General features: G+C 42.7%; 42 non-coding genes across 42 annotated transcripts; all 42 read left to right on the plus strand.

Moving 5' to 3' along the window:
- Positions 1 to 190: 190 nt before the first annotated feature.
- TRNAD-GUC (transfer RNA aspartic acid (anticodon GUC)) lies at positions 191 to 262 on the plus strand. The gene has a single exon. It is a non-coding gene; the product is annotated as a tRNA-Asp (tRNA).
- Positions 263 to 328: 66 nt separating this feature from the next.
- Positions 329 to 399, plus strand: TRNAG-UCC (transfer RNA glycine (anticodon UCC)). Its single transcript has one exon. It is a non-coding gene; the product is annotated as a tRNA-Gly (tRNA).
- Positions 400 to 656: 257 nt separating this feature from the next.
- Positions 657 to 728, plus strand: TRNAD-GUC (transfer RNA aspartic acid (anticodon GUC)). The gene has a single exon. It is a non-coding gene; the product is annotated as a tRNA-Asp (tRNA).
- Positions 729 to 794: 66 nt separating this feature from the next.
- TRNAG-UCC (transfer RNA glycine (anticodon UCC)) lies at positions 795 to 865 on the plus strand. The gene has a single exon. It is a non-coding gene; the product is annotated as a tRNA-Gly (tRNA).
- A 258-nt stretch (positions 866 to 1,123) lies between these two features.
- Positions 1,124 to 1,195, plus strand: TRNAD-GUC (transfer RNA aspartic acid (anticodon GUC)). Its single transcript has one exon. It is a non-coding gene; the product is annotated as a tRNA-Asp (tRNA).
- A 66-nt stretch (positions 1,196 to 1,261) lies between these two features.
- Positions 1,262 to 1,332, plus strand: TRNAG-UCC (transfer RNA glycine (anticodon UCC)). The gene has a single exon. It is a non-coding gene; the product is annotated as a tRNA-Gly (tRNA).
- A 257-nt stretch (positions 1,333 to 1,589) lies between these two features.
- Positions 1,590 to 1,661, plus strand: TRNAD-GUC (transfer RNA aspartic acid (anticodon GUC)). Its single transcript has one exon. It is a non-coding gene; the product is annotated as a tRNA-Asp (tRNA).
- A 66-nt stretch (positions 1,662 to 1,727) lies between these two features.
- TRNAG-UCC (transfer RNA glycine (anticodon UCC)) lies at positions 1,728 to 1,798 on the plus strand. The gene has a single exon. It is a non-coding gene; the product is annotated as a tRNA-Gly (tRNA).
- A 258-nt stretch (positions 1,799 to 2,056) lies between these two features.
- Positions 2,057 to 2,128, plus strand: TRNAD-GUC (transfer RNA aspartic acid (anticodon GUC)). Its single transcript has one exon. It is a non-coding gene; the product is annotated as a tRNA-Asp (tRNA).
- A 66-nt stretch (positions 2,129 to 2,194) lies between these two features.
- TRNAG-UCC (transfer RNA glycine (anticodon UCC)) lies at positions 2,195 to 2,265 on the plus strand. The gene has a single exon. It is a non-coding gene; the product is annotated as a tRNA-Gly (tRNA).
- A 257-nt stretch (positions 2,266 to 2,522) lies between these two features.
- TRNAD-GUC (transfer RNA aspartic acid (anticodon GUC)) lies at positions 2,523 to 2,594 on the plus strand. The gene has a single exon. It is a non-coding gene; the product is annotated as a tRNA-Asp (tRNA).
- A 66-nt stretch (positions 2,595 to 2,660) lies between these two features.
- Positions 2,661 to 2,731, plus strand: TRNAG-UCC (transfer RNA glycine (anticodon UCC)). Its single transcript has one exon. It is a non-coding gene; the product is annotated as a tRNA-Gly (tRNA).
- A 258-nt stretch (positions 2,732 to 2,989) lies between these two features.
- TRNAD-GUC (transfer RNA aspartic acid (anticodon GUC)) lies at positions 2,990 to 3,061 on the plus strand. Its single transcript has one exon. It is a non-coding gene; the product is annotated as a tRNA-Asp (tRNA).
- Positions 3,062 to 3,127: 66 nt separating this feature from the next.
- TRNAG-UCC (transfer RNA glycine (anticodon UCC)) lies at positions 3,128 to 3,198 on the plus strand. Its single transcript has one exon. It is a non-coding gene; the product is annotated as a tRNA-Gly (tRNA).
- A 258-nt stretch (positions 3,199 to 3,456) lies between these two features.
- TRNAD-GUC (transfer RNA aspartic acid (anticodon GUC)) lies at positions 3,457 to 3,528 on the plus strand. Its single transcript has one exon. It is a non-coding gene; the product is annotated as a tRNA-Asp (tRNA).
- A 66-nt stretch (positions 3,529 to 3,594) lies between these two features.
- On the plus strand, positions 3,595 to 3,665 carry TRNAG-UCC (transfer RNA glycine (anticodon UCC)). The gene has a single exon. It is a non-coding gene; the product is annotated as a tRNA-Gly (tRNA).
- A 257-nt stretch (positions 3,666 to 3,922) lies between these two features.
- Positions 3,923 to 3,994, plus strand: TRNAD-GUC (transfer RNA aspartic acid (anticodon GUC)). Its single transcript has one exon. It is a non-coding gene; the product is annotated as a tRNA-Asp (tRNA).
- Positions 3,995 to 4,060: 66 nt separating this feature from the next.
- TRNAG-UCC (transfer RNA glycine (anticodon UCC)) lies at positions 4,061 to 4,131 on the plus strand. Its single transcript has one exon. It is a non-coding gene; the product is annotated as a tRNA-Gly (tRNA).
- A 258-nt stretch (positions 4,132 to 4,389) lies between these two features.
- Positions 4,390 to 4,461, plus strand: TRNAD-GUC (transfer RNA aspartic acid (anticodon GUC)). The gene has a single exon. It is a non-coding gene; the product is annotated as a tRNA-Asp (tRNA).
- Positions 4,462 to 4,527: 66 nt separating this feature from the next.
- Positions 4,528 to 4,598, plus strand: TRNAG-UCC (transfer RNA glycine (anticodon UCC)). The gene has a single exon. It is a non-coding gene; the product is annotated as a tRNA-Gly (tRNA).
- A 258-nt stretch (positions 4,599 to 4,856) lies between these two features.
- On the plus strand, positions 4,857 to 4,928 carry TRNAD-GUC (transfer RNA aspartic acid (anticodon GUC)). Its single transcript has one exon. It is a non-coding gene; the product is annotated as a tRNA-Asp (tRNA).
- A 66-nt stretch (positions 4,929 to 4,994) lies between these two features.
- On the plus strand, positions 4,995 to 5,065 carry TRNAG-UCC (transfer RNA glycine (anticodon UCC)). The gene has a single exon. It is a non-coding gene; the product is annotated as a tRNA-Gly (tRNA).
- Positions 5,066 to 5,322: 257 nt separating this feature from the next.
- Positions 5,323 to 5,394, plus strand: TRNAD-GUC (transfer RNA aspartic acid (anticodon GUC)). The gene has a single exon. It is a non-coding gene; the product is annotated as a tRNA-Asp (tRNA).
- A 66-nt stretch (positions 5,395 to 5,460) lies between these two features.
- On the plus strand, positions 5,461 to 5,531 carry TRNAG-UCC (transfer RNA glycine (anticodon UCC)). The gene has a single exon. It is a non-coding gene; the product is annotated as a tRNA-Gly (tRNA).
- Positions 5,532 to 5,789: 258 nt separating this feature from the next.
- Positions 5,790 to 5,861, plus strand: TRNAD-GUC (transfer RNA aspartic acid (anticodon GUC)). The gene has a single exon. It is a non-coding gene; the product is annotated as a tRNA-Asp (tRNA).
- Positions 5,862 to 5,927: 66 nt separating this feature from the next.
- Positions 5,928 to 5,998, plus strand: TRNAG-UCC (transfer RNA glycine (anticodon UCC)). Its single transcript has one exon. It is a non-coding gene; the product is annotated as a tRNA-Gly (tRNA).
- Positions 5,999 to 6,255: 257 nt separating this feature from the next.
- On the plus strand, positions 6,256 to 6,327 carry TRNAD-GUC (transfer RNA aspartic acid (anticodon GUC)). The gene has a single exon. It is a non-coding gene; the product is annotated as a tRNA-Asp (tRNA).
- A 66-nt stretch (positions 6,328 to 6,393) lies between these two features.
- Positions 6,394 to 6,464, plus strand: TRNAG-UCC (transfer RNA glycine (anticodon UCC)). The gene has a single exon. It is a non-coding gene; the product is annotated as a tRNA-Gly (tRNA).
- Positions 6,465 to 6,722: 258 nt separating this feature from the next.
- TRNAD-GUC (transfer RNA aspartic acid (anticodon GUC)) lies at positions 6,723 to 6,794 on the plus strand. Its single transcript has one exon. It is a non-coding gene; the product is annotated as a tRNA-Asp (tRNA).
- Positions 6,795 to 6,860: 66 nt separating this feature from the next.
- Positions 6,861 to 6,931, plus strand: TRNAG-UCC (transfer RNA glycine (anticodon UCC)). The gene has a single exon. It is a non-coding gene; the product is annotated as a tRNA-Gly (tRNA).
- Positions 6,932 to 7,188: 257 nt separating this feature from the next.
- On the plus strand, positions 7,189 to 7,260 carry TRNAD-GUC (transfer RNA aspartic acid (anticodon GUC)). The gene has a single exon. It is a non-coding gene; the product is annotated as a tRNA-Asp (tRNA).
- A 66-nt stretch (positions 7,261 to 7,326) lies between these two features.
- TRNAG-UCC (transfer RNA glycine (anticodon UCC)) lies at positions 7,327 to 7,397 on the plus strand. Its single transcript has one exon. It is a non-coding gene; the product is annotated as a tRNA-Gly (tRNA).
- A 258-nt stretch (positions 7,398 to 7,655) lies between these two features.
- Positions 7,656 to 7,727, plus strand: TRNAD-GUC (transfer RNA aspartic acid (anticodon GUC)). The gene has a single exon. It is a non-coding gene; the product is annotated as a tRNA-Asp (tRNA).
- A 66-nt stretch (positions 7,728 to 7,793) lies between these two features.
- TRNAG-UCC (transfer RNA glycine (anticodon UCC)) lies at positions 7,794 to 7,864 on the plus strand. Its single transcript has one exon. It is a non-coding gene; the product is annotated as a tRNA-Gly (tRNA).
- Positions 7,865 to 8,121: 257 nt separating this feature from the next.
- TRNAD-GUC (transfer RNA aspartic acid (anticodon GUC)) lies at positions 8,122 to 8,193 on the plus strand. Its single transcript has one exon. It is a non-coding gene; the product is annotated as a tRNA-Asp (tRNA).
- A 66-nt stretch (positions 8,194 to 8,259) lies between these two features.
- On the plus strand, positions 8,260 to 8,330 carry TRNAG-UCC (transfer RNA glycine (anticodon UCC)). Its single transcript has one exon. It is a non-coding gene; the product is annotated as a tRNA-Gly (tRNA).
- Positions 8,331 to 8,587: 257 nt separating this feature from the next.
- Positions 8,588 to 8,659, plus strand: TRNAD-GUC (transfer RNA aspartic acid (anticodon GUC)). Its single transcript has one exon. It is a non-coding gene; the product is annotated as a tRNA-Asp (tRNA).
- A 66-nt stretch (positions 8,660 to 8,725) lies between these two features.
- TRNAG-UCC (transfer RNA glycine (anticodon UCC)) lies at positions 8,726 to 8,796 on the plus strand. The gene has a single exon. It is a non-coding gene; the product is annotated as a tRNA-Gly (tRNA).
- Positions 8,797 to 9,054: 258 nt separating this feature from the next.
- On the plus strand, positions 9,055 to 9,126 carry TRNAD-GUC (transfer RNA aspartic acid (anticodon GUC)). Its single transcript has one exon. It is a non-coding gene; the product is annotated as a tRNA-Asp (tRNA).
- A 66-nt stretch (positions 9,127 to 9,192) lies between these two features.
- Positions 9,193 to 9,263, plus strand: TRNAG-UCC (transfer RNA glycine (anticodon UCC)). The gene has a single exon. It is a non-coding gene; the product is annotated as a tRNA-Gly (tRNA).
- Positions 9,264 to 9,520: 257 nt separating this feature from the next.
- On the plus strand, positions 9,521 to 9,592 carry TRNAD-GUC (transfer RNA aspartic acid (anticodon GUC)). Its single transcript has one exon. It is a non-coding gene; the product is annotated as a tRNA-Asp (tRNA).
- A 66-nt stretch (positions 9,593 to 9,658) lies between these two features.
- Positions 9,659 to 9,729, plus strand: TRNAG-UCC (transfer RNA glycine (anticodon UCC)). Its single transcript has one exon. It is a non-coding gene; the product is annotated as a tRNA-Gly (tRNA).
- Positions 9,730 to 9,762: the final 33 nt, after the last annotated feature.

A 9,762-nucleotide genomic window follows, 5' to 3' on the forward strand; every position in this document is an offset into this window, starting at 1 on the left:
CGAAAAGTAAAGGATTCAGAAATCGCCTTGACCATTATTTCTAGCGTAGAGTATTTTATTGGGTTACTTTTTCTTCAAACTCACTTTTTCATTTAATTAGTGACTATCGCGCATGCTCCGGGACTTAGCGAAAAAAATTCGGATAGAAGTACTATAAGTTTAAAAAACTGAGATAACCAACTTTTACTCATCCTCGGTAGTATAGTGGTGAGTATCCTCGCCTGTCACGCGAGAGACCGGGGTTCGATTCCCCGCCGGGGAGCGGTTTATTATATGTATACTAATCTAGGCTTCTTTTGTGTGTCATATCGAAGTGTGACCTATGCAAGCATCGGTAGTTCAATGGTAGAATTCTCGCCTTCCAAGCGGGAGGTCCGGGTTCGATTCCCGGCCGGTGCAACCCGTACGATCTCGTTTCTTTGACTCTCAAAATCGTGCACATTTTTTGTAAAACCAATAACGTTTCTCGAAAAGTAAAGGATTCAGAAATCGCCTTGACCATTATTTCTAGCGTAGAGTATTTTATTGGGTTACTTTTTCTTCAAACTCACTTTTTCATTTAATTAGTGACTATCGCGCATGCTCCGGGACTTAGCGAAAAAAATTCGGATAGAAGTACTATAAGTTTAAAAAACTGAGATAACCAATTTTACTCATCCTCGGTAGTATAGTGGTGAGTATCCTCGCCTGTCACGCGAGAGACCGGGGTTCGATTCCCCGCCGGGGAGCGGTTTATTATATGTATACTAATCTAGGCTTCTTTTGTGTGTCATATCGAAGTGTGACCTATGCAAGCATCGGTAGTTCAATGGTAGAATTCTAGCCTTCCAAGCGGGAGGTCCGGGTTCGATTCCCGGCCGGTGCAACCCGTACGATCTCGTTTCTTTGACTCTCAAAATCGTGCACATTTTTTGTAAAACCAATAACGTTTCTCGAAAAGTAAAGGGTTCAGAAATCGCCTTGACCATTATTTCTAGCGTAGAGTATTTTATTGGGTTACTTTTTCTTCAAACTCACTTTTTCATTTAATTAGTGACTATCGCGCATGCTCCGGGACTTAGCGAAAAAAATTCGGATAGAAGTACTATAAGTTTGAAAAACTGAGATAACCAACTTTTATTCATCCTCGGTAGTATAGTGGTGAGTATCCTCGCCTGTCACGCGAGAGACCGGGGTTCGATTCCCCGCCGGGGAGCGGTTTTTTAAATGTATACTAATCTAGGCTTCTTTTGTGTGTCATATCGAAGTGTGACCTATGCAAGCATCGGTAGTTCAATGGTAGAATTCTCGCCTTCCAAGCGGGAGGTCCGGGTTCGATTCCCGGCCGGTGCAAGCCGTACGATCTCGTTTCTTTGACTCTCAAAATCGTGCACATTTTTTGTAAAACCAATAACGTTTCTCGAAAAGCAAAGGGTTCAGAAATCGCCTTGACTATTATTTCTAGCGTAGAGTATTTTATTGGGTTTCTTTTTCTTCAAACTCACTTTTTCATTTAATTAGTGACTATCGCGCATGCTCCGGGACTTAGCGAAAAAAATTCGGATAGAAGTACTATAAGTTTAAAAAACTGAGATAACCAATTTTACTCATCCTCGCTAGTATAGTGGTGAGTATCCTCGCCTGTCACGCGAGAGACCGGGGTTCGATTCCCCGCCGGGGAGCGGTTTATTATATGTATACTAATCTAGGCTTCTTTTGTGTGTCATATCGAAGTGTGACCTATGCAAGCATCGGTAGTTCAATGGTAGAATTCTAGCCTTCCAAGCGGGAGGTCCGGGTTCGATTCCCGGCCGGTGCAACCCGTACGATCTCGTTTCTTTGACTCTCAAAATCGTGCACATTTTTTGTAAAACCAATAACGTTTCTCGAAAAGTAAAGGGTTCAGAAATCGCCTTGACCATTATTTCTAGCGTAGAGTATTTTATTGGGTTACTTTTTCTTCAAACTCACTTTTTCATTTAATTAGTGACTATCGCGCATGCTCCGGGACTTAGCGAAAAAAATTCGGATAGAAGTACTATAAGTTTGAAAAACTGAGATAACCAACTTTTATTCATCCTCGGTAGTATAGTGGTGAGTATCCTCGCCTGTCACGCGAGAGACCGGGGTTCGATTCCCCGCCGGGGAGCGGTTTTTTAAATGTATACTAATCTAGGCTTCTTTTGTGTGTCATATCGAAGTGTGACCTATGCAAGCATCGGTAGTTCAATGGTAGAATTCTCGCCTTCCAAGCGGGAGGTCCGGGTTCGATTCCCGGCCGGTGCAAGCCGTACGATCTCGTTTCTTTGACTCTCAAAATCGTGCACATTTTTTGTAAAACCAATAACGTTTCTCGAAAAGCAAAGGGTTCAGAAATCGCCTTGACTATTATTTCTAGCGTAGAGTATTTTATTGGGTTTCTTTTTCTTCAAACTCACTTTTTCATTTAATTAGTGACTATCGCGCATGCTCCGGGACTTAGCGAAAAAAATTCGGATAGAAGTACTATAAGTTTAAAAAACTGAGATAACCAATTTTACTCATCCTCGGTAGTATAGTGGTGAGTATCCTCGCCTGTCACGCGAGAGACCGGGGTTCGATTCCCCGCCGGGGAGCGGTTTATTATATGTATACTAATCTAGGCTTCTTTTGTGTGTCATATCGAAGTGTGACCTATGCAAGCATCGGTAGTTCAATGGTAGAATTCTAGCCTTCCAAGCGGGAGGTCCGGGTTCGATTCCCGGCCGGTGCAACCCGTACGATCTCGTTTCTTTGACTCTCAAAATCGTGCACATTTTTTGTAAAACCAATAACGTTTCTCGAAAAGTAAAGGGTTCAGAAATCGCCTTGACCATTATTTCTAGCGTAGAGTATTTTATTGGGTTACTTTTTCTTCAAACTCACTTTTTCATTTAATTAGTGACTATCGCGCATGCTCCGGGACTTAGCGAAAAAAATTCGGATAGAAGTACTATAAGTTTGAAAAACTGAGATAACCAACTTTTATTCATCCTCGGTAGTATAGTGGTGAGTATCCTCGCCTGTCACGCGAGAGACCGGGGTTCGATTCCCCGCCGGGGAGCGGTTTTTTAAATGTATACTAATCTAGGCTTCTTTTGTGTGTCATATCGAAGTGTGACCTATGCAAGCATCGGTAGTTCAATGGTAGAATTCTCGCCTTCCAAGCGGGAGGTCCGGGTTCGATTCCCGGCCGGTGCAAGCCGTACGATCTCGTTTCTTTGACTCTCAAAATCGTGCACATTTTTTGTAAAACCAATAACGTTTCTCGAAAAGCAAAGGGTTCAGAAATCGCCTTGACTATTATTTCTAGCGTAGAGTATTTTATTGGGTTTCTTTTTCTTCAAACTCACTTTTTCATTTAATTAGTGACTATCGCGCATGCTCCGGGACTTAGCGAAAAAAATTCGGATAGAAGTACTATAAGTTTGAAAAACTGAGATAACCAACTTTTATTCATCCTCGGTAGTATAGTGGTGAGTATCCTCGCCTGTCACGCGAGAGACCGGGGTTCGATTCCCCGCCGGGGAGCGGTTTTTTAAATGTATACTAATCTAGGCTTCTTTTGTGTGTCATATCGAAGTGTGACCTATGCAAGCATCGGTAGTTCAATGGTAGAATTCTCGCCTTCCAAGCGGGAGGTCCGGGTTCGATTCCCGGCCGGTGCAAGCCGTACGATCTCGTTTCTTTGACTCTCAAAATCGTGCACATTTTTTGTAAAACCAATAACGTTTCTCGAAAAGCAAAGGGTTCAGAAATCGCCTTGACTATTATTTCTAGCGTAGAGTATTTTATTGGGTTTCTTTTTCTTCAAACTCACTTTTTCATTTAATTAGTGACTATCGCGCATGCTCCGGGACTTAGCGAAAAAAATTCGGATAGAAGTACTATAAGTTTAAAAAACTGAGATAACCAATTTTACTCATCCTCGGTAGTATAGTGGTGAGTATCCTCGCCTGTCACGCGAGAGACCGGGGTTCGATTCCCCGCCGGGGAGCGGTTTATTATATGTATACTAATCTAGGCTTCTTTTGTGTGTCATATCGAAGTGTGACCTATGCAAGCATCGGTAGTTCAATGGTAGAATTCTAGCCTTCCAAGCGGGAGGTCCGGGTTCGATTCGCGGCCGGTGCAACCCGTACGATCTCGTTTCTTTGACTCTCAAAATCGTGCACATTTTTTGTAAAACCAATAACGTTTCTCGAAAAGTAAAGGGTTCAGAAATCGCCTTGACCATTATTTCTAGCGTAGAGTATTTTATTGGGTTACTTTTTCTTCAAACTCACTTTTTCATTTAATTAGTGACTATCGCGCATGCTCCGGGACTTAGCGAAAAAAATTCGGATAGAAGTACTATAAGTTTGAAAAACTGAGATAACCAACTTTTATTCATCCTCGGTAGTATAGTGGTGAGTATCCTCGCCTGTCACGCGAGAGACCGGGGTTCGATTCCCCGCCGGGGAGCGGTTTTTTAAATGTATACTAATCTAGGCTTCTTTTGTGTGTCATATCGAAGTGTGACCTATGCAAGCATCGGTAGTTCAATGGTAGAATTCTCGCCTTCCAAGCGGGAGGTCCGGGTTCGATTCCCGGCCGGTGCAAGCCGTACGATCTCGTTTCTTTGACTCTCAAAATCGTGCACATTTTTTGTAAAACCAATAACGTTTCTCGAAAAGCAAAGGGTTCAGAAATCGCCTTGACTATTATTTCTAGCGTAGAGTATTTTATTGGGTTTCTTTTTCTTCAAACTCACTTTTTCATTTAATTAGTGACTATCGCGCATGCTCCGGGACTTAGCGAAAAAAATTCGGATAGAAGTACTATAAGTTTGAAAAACTGAGATAACCAACTTTTATTCATCCTCGGTAGTATAGTGGTGAGTATCCTCGCCTGTCACGCGAGAGACCGGGGTTCGATTCCCCGCCGGGGAGCGGTTTTTTAAATGTATACTAATCTAGGCTTCTTTTGTGTGTCATATCGAAGTGTGACCTATGCAAGCATCGGTAGTTCAATGGTAGAATTCTCGCCTTCCAAGCGGGAGGTCCGGGTTCGATTCCCGGCCGGTGCAAGCCGTACGATCTCGTTTCTTTGACTCTCAAAATCGTGCACATTTTTTGTAAAACCAATAACGTTTCTCGAAAAGCAAAGGGTTCAGAAATCGCCTTGACTATTATTTCTAGCGTAGAGTATTTTATTGGGTTTCTTTTTCTTCAAACTCACTTTTTCATTTAATTAGTGACTATCGCGCATGCTCCGGGACTTAGCGAAAAAAATTCGGATAGAAGTACTATAAGTTTAAAAAACTGAGATAACCAATTTTACTCATCCTCGCTAGTATAGTGGTGAGTATCCTCGCCTGTCACGCGAGAGACCGGGGTTCGATTCCCCGCCGGGGAGCGGTTTATTATATGTATACTAATCTAGGCTTCTTTTGTGTGTCATATCGAAGTGTGACCTATGCAAGCATCGGTAGTTCAATGGTAGAATTCTAGCCTTCCAAGCGGGAGGTCCGGGTTCGATTCCCGGCCGGTGCAACCCGTACGATCTCGTTTCTTTGACTCTCAAAATCGTGCACATTTTTTGTAAAACCAATAACGTTTCTCGAAAAGTAAAGGGTTCAGAAATCGCCTTGACCATTATTTCTAGCGTAGAGTATTTTATTGGGTTACTTTTTCTTCAAACTCACTTTTTCATTTAATTAGTGACTATCGCGCATGCTCCGGGACTTAGCGAAAAAAATTCGGATAGAAGTACTATAAGTTTGAAAAACTGAGATAACCAACTTTTATTCATCCTCGGTAGTATAGTGGTGAGTATCCTCGCCTGTCACGCGAGAGACCGGGGTTCGATTCCCCGCCGGGGAGCGGTTTTTTAAATGTATACTAATCTAGGCTTCTTTTGTGTGTCATATCGAAGTGTGACCTATGCAAGCATCGGTAGTTCAATGGTAGAATTCTCGCCTTCCAAGCGGGAGGTCCGGGTTCGATTCCCGGCCGGTGCAAGCCGTACGATCTCGTTTCTTTGACTCTCAAAATCGTGCACATTTTTTGTAAAACCAATAACGTTTCTCGAAAAGCAAAGGGTTCAGAAATCGCCTTGACTATTATTTCTAGCGTAGAGTATTTTATTGGGTTTCTTTTTCTTCAAACTCACTTTTTCATTTAATTAGTGACTATCGCGCATGCTCCGGGACTTAGCGAAAAAAATTCGGATAGAAGTACTATAAGTTTAAAAAACTGAGATAACCAATTTTACTCATCCTCGCTAGTATAGTGGTGAGTATCCTCGCCTGTCACGCGAGAGACCGGGGTTCGATTCCCCGCCGGGGAGCGGTTTATTATATGTATACTAATCTAGGCTTCTTTTGTGTGTCATATCGAAGTGTGACCTATGCAAGCATCGGTAGTTCAATGGTAGAATTCTAGCCTTCCAAGCGGGAGGTCCGGGTTCGATTCCCGGCCGGTGCAACCCGTACGATCTCGTTTCTTTGACTCTCAAAATCGTGCACATTTTTTGTAAAACCAATAACGTTTCTCGAAAAGTAAAGGGTTCAGAAATCGCCTTGACCATTATTTCTAGCGTAGAGTATTTTATTGGGTTACTTTTTCTTCAAACTCACTTTTTCATTTAATTAGTGACTATCGCGCATGCTCCGGGACTTAGCGAAAAAAATTCGGATAGAAGTACTATAAGTTTGAAAAACTGAGATAACCAACTTTTATTCATCCTCGGTAGTATAGTGGTGAGTATCCTCGCCTGTCACGCGAGAGACCGGGGTTCGATTCCCCGCCGGGGAGCGGTTTTTTAAATGTATACTAATCTAGGCTTCTTTTGTGTGTCATATCGAAGTGTGACCTATGCAAGCATCGGTAGTTCAATGGTAGAATTCTCGCCTTCCAAGCGGGAGGTCCGGGTTCGATTCCCGGCCGGTGCAAGCCGTACGATCTCGTTTCTTTGACTCTCAAAATCGTGCACATTTTTTGTAAAACCAATAACGTTTCTCGAAAAGCAAAGGGTTCAGAAATCGCCTTGACTATTATTTCTAGCGTAGAGTATTTTATTGGGTTTCTTTTTCTTCAAACTCACTTTTTCATTTAATTAGTGACTATCGCGCATGCTCCGGGACTTAGCGAAAAAAATTCGGATAGAAGTACTATAAGTTTAAAAAACTGAGATAACCAATTTTACTCATCCTCGGTAGTATAGTGGTGAGTATCCTCGCCTGTCACGCGAGAGACCGGGGTTCGATTCCCCGCCGGGGAGCGGTTTATTATATGTATACTAATCTAGGCTTCTTTTGTGTGTCATATCGAAGTGTGACCTATGCAAGCATCGGTAGTTCAATGGTAGAATTCTAGCCTTCCAAGCGGGAGGTCCGGGTTCGATTCCCGGCCGGTGCAACCCGTACGATCTCGTTTCTTTGACTCTCAAAATCGTGCACATTTTTTGTAAAACCAATAACGTTTCTCGAAAAGTAAAGGGTTCAGAAATCGCCTTGACCATTATTTCTAGCGTAGAGTATTTTATTGGGTTACTTTTTCTTCAAACTCACTTTTTCATTTAATTAGTGACTATCGCGCATGCTCCGGGACTTAGCGAAAAAAATTCGGATAGAAGTACTATAAGTTTGAAAAACTGAGATAACCAACTTTTATTCATCCTCGGTAGTATAGTGGTGAGTATCCTCGCCTGTCACGCGAGAGACCGGGGTTCGATTCCCCGCCGGGGAGCGGTTTTTTAAATGTATACTAATCTAGGCTTCTTTTGTGTGTCATATCGAAGTGTGACCTATGCAAGCATCGGTAGTTCAATGGTAGAATTCTCGCCTTCCAAGCGGGAGGTCCGGGTTCGATTCCCGGCCGGTGCAAGCCGTACGATCTCGTTTCTTTGACTCTCAAAATCGTGCACATTTTTTGTAAAACCAATAACGTTTCTCGAAAAGCAAAGGGTTCAGAAATCGCCTTGACTATTATTTCTAGCGTAGAGTATTTTATTGGGTTTCTTTTTCTTCAAACTCACTTTTTCATTTAATTAGTGACTATCGCGCATGCTCCGGGACTTAGCGAAAAAAATTCGGATAGAAGTACTATAAGTTTAAAAAACTGAGATAACCAATTTTACTCATCCTCGGTAGTATAGTGGTGAGTATCCTCGCCTGTCACGCGAGAGACCGGGGTTCGATTCCCCGCCGGGGAGCGGTTTATTATATGTATACTAATCTAGGCTTCTTTTGTGTGTCATATCGAAGTGTGACCTATGCAAGCATCGGTAGTTCAATGGTAGAATTCTAGCCTTCCAAGCGGGAGGTCCGGGTTCGATTCCCGGCCGGTGCAACCCGTACGATCTCGTTTCTTTGACTCTCAAAATCGTGCACATTTTTTGTAAAACCAATAACGTTTCTCGAAAAGTAAAGGGTTCAGAAATCGCCTTGACCATTATTTCTAGCGTAGAGTATTTTATTGGGTTTCTTTTTCTTCAAACTCACTTTTTCATTTAATTAGTGACTATCGCGCATGCTCCGGGACTTAGCGAAAAAAATTCGGATAGAAGTACTATAAGTTTAAAAAACTGAGATAACCAATTTTACTCATCCTCGGTAGTATAGTGGTGAGTATCCTCGCCTGTCACGCGAGAGACCGGGGTTCGATTCCCCGCCGGGGAGCGGTTTATTATATGTATACTAATCTAGGCTTCTTTTGTGTGTCATATCGAAGTGTGACCTATGCAAGCATCGGTAGTTCAATGGTAGAATTCTCGCCTTCCAAGCGGGAGGTCCGGGTTCGATTCCCGGCCGGTGCAACCCGTACGATCTCGTTTCTTTGACTCTCAAAATCGTGCACATTTTTTGTAAAACCAATAACGTTTCTCGAAAAGTAAAGTGTTCAGAAATCGCTTAGACCATTATTTCTAGCGTAGAGTATTTAATAGGGTTACTTTTTCTTCAAACTCACTTTTCCATTTAATTACTGACTATTGCACATGCTCCGGGACTTTGCGAAAAAAATTCGGATAGAAGTACTATAAGTTTAAAAAACTGAGATAACCAGCTTTCATTCATGCTCGGTAGTATAGTGGTGAGTATCCTCGCCTGTCACGCGAGAGACCGGGGTTCGATTCCCCGCCGGGGAGCGGTTTATTATATGTATACTAATCTAGGCTTCTTTTGTGTGTCATATCGAAGTGTGACCTATGCAAGCATCGGTAGTTCAATGGTAGAATTCTAGCCTTCCAAGCGGGAGGTCCGGGTTCGATTCCCGGCCGGTGCAACCCGTACGATCTCGTTTCTTTGACTCTCAAAATCGTGCACATTTTTTGTAAAACCAATAACGTTTCTCGAAAAGTAAAGGGTTCAGAAATCGCCTTGACCATTATTTCTAGCGTAGAGTATTTTATTGGGTTTCTTTTTCTTCAAACTCACTTTTTCATTTAATTAGTGACTATCGCGCATGCTCCGGGACTTAGCGAAAAAAATTCGGATAGAAGTACTATAAGTTTAAAAAACTGAGATAACCAATTTTACTCATCCTCGGTAGTATAGTGGTGAGTATCCTCGCCTGTCACGCGAGAGACCGGGGTTCGATTCCCCGCCGGGGAGCGGTTTATTATATGTATACTAATCTAGGCTTCTTTTGTGTGTCATATCGAAGTGTGACCTATGCAAGCATCGGTAGTTCAATGGTAGAATTCTCGCCTTCCAAGCGGGAGGTCCGGGTTCGATTCCCGGCCGGTGCAACCCGTACGATCTCGTTTCTTTGACTCTCAAAA

Source organism: Phalangium opilio, unplaced genomic scaffold (assembly GCF_054372755.1).
Source record: "Phalangium opilio isolate 3A_F unplaced genomic scaffold, DU_Popi_V2 ptg000352l_1, whole genome shotgun sequence".
Lineage (NCBI taxonomy): Eukaryota > Metazoa > Arthropoda > Arachnida > Opiliones > Phalangiidae > Phalangium > Phalangium opilio.